Genomic DNA, 2,006 nt, shown 5'->3' on the forward strand with positions numbered 1-2,006 from the left:
GGCGGCCGTGTTGCAAAAAGCTGGGCGCGCACCATGGAAAACAGGGGAAAACCATGTGCGTGGAGTGGGCGGATGCACGTACGGGCACACGGGCCAAAAAACGTGAACGTGAGGAAACGGGAAAGAACGGGGTACGACGGCCGTGTTGCAAAAAACTGGGCGCGCGCCATGGAAAACGGGTGAAAACCATGTGCGTGGCATGGACGGATGAACGTACGGGCACACGGGCCAAAAAACGTGAACTTGAGGAAACGGGGAAACACGTGGTATGAGGGCCGTGTTACAAAAACTGGGCGCGCACCATGGAAAACGGGTGAAAACCTTGTGCGTGGCATGGAAGGATACACGTACGGGCGCACGGGCCAAAAAACGTGAACGTGAGGAAACGGGAAAAACGGGTACGGGGCCGTGTTGCAATAAACTGGGCGCGCACGATGGAAAACTGGGGCAAACCATGTGCGTGGCATGGACGGATGCACGTACGGGCACACGGGCCAGAAAACGTGAACGTGAGGAAACGGGGAAAAAACGGGTACGGCGGCCGTGTTGCAAAAAACTGGGCGCGCACCATGGAAAACAGGGGAAAACCATGTGCGTGGAATGGACGGATGCACGTACGGGCACACGGGCCAAAAAACGTGAATGTGAGGAAACGGGAAAGAACGGGGTACGACGGCCGTGTTGCAAAAAACTGGGCGCGCCATGGAAAACGGGTGAAAACCTTGTTCGTGGCATGGACGGATGAACGTACGGGCACACGGGCCAAAAAACGTGAACTTGAGGAAACGGGGAAACACGGGGTACGACGGCCGTGTTGCAAAAAACTGGGCGCGCACCATGGAAAACTGGTGAAAACCATGTGCGTGGCATGAACGGGTGCACGTACGGCCACACGGGCCAAAAAACGTGAACGTGAGGAAATGGGAAAAAACGGGCACGGGGGCCGTGTTGCAAAAAACTGGGCGCGCACCATGGAAAACGGGTGAAAACCATGTACGTGGCATGGACGGATGCATGTACGGCCATACGGGCCAAAAAACGTGTAAACGGGGATCCGGGGAAAAACAGTGTACCCCTTCTTCACAAACGAAGGGCAGGGGTCCCAAGGGGGGCTAAAACCCTCGGGTATATTGGGGAGGAGGGGGCTCCTCCCTGCTTGGGTGTGGGAAATCGGTGGGTTTGCATATGAAATCATATGCAAACCTCCCGTTTCTCCCGTAACCCTTGCTTTTCCCAAACGTTGGCTCGGATGTCCCGTCGTTCTCCTGTCCCGTGTACGACTCATGCCAAATTCTGATCCGTCGGTCGAACGGCTGTTCGGGTTGCAGAAAAGTACGTATCGTGTCCGCACACGGTCAGGTCGATGTGATCTCGTGCCGCGTTGTCCCGTCGGTCCCGTGTACGAATCGTGCCAAATTCTGATCCGACGGCCCAAGGGCCGTTCGGGTTGCAGAAAAGTACGTATCGTTTCGCACATGGTCAGCTTGACGGGATATCGTGCAGCCTTGTCCCTGCCGGTCCCGTGTACGTGTCCCGTGAAATTCTGACCCAACAGCCTAACTTGGCTCGGGGAAACAGGAAAGTAGCATATCCCGTGCATGAGATCGACTAGACAAAGTTGCAACGACGTTGCCTTTCCGAATATAGTTGCCCCCAAAACTTTATCGTTGCGGGGGGTGACACACGCGTGATGTGGTCTCTCTGGACGCCTCCTTCGAGTAAACCTCCCGTGCATTGCACGGGCGGATGCTCGGTTGGCTTGACCGATGTAGGCTACTAAACGCATGAGCAGCTTTGGACCCGTGTCTGCTGGTAGATCCCCCGTCGTTCGACGGCTGACTATTGGCGCCGTGTCCTACCAATCAGTTGGCTTTGTACCATCGATGGATCAGGAAGTGCTTGCATATGAGTACCCGACATACGGAAGTGGCGCGTGAAATATATGTTGCCACACGGCGGACGTCGTACGGGCGTTTTGCTGTGGCTGGATTGCGCTTGTGGCGTTG

Source organism: Hordeum vulgare, unplaced genomic scaffold (assembly GCF_904849725.1).
Source record: "Hordeum vulgare subsp. vulgare unplaced genomic scaffold, MorexV3_pseudomolecules_assembly, whole genome shotgun sequence".
In the NCBI taxonomy this organism is placed as follows: domain Eukaryota; kingdom Viridiplantae; phylum Streptophyta; class Magnoliopsida; order Poales; family Poaceae; genus Hordeum; species Hordeum vulgare.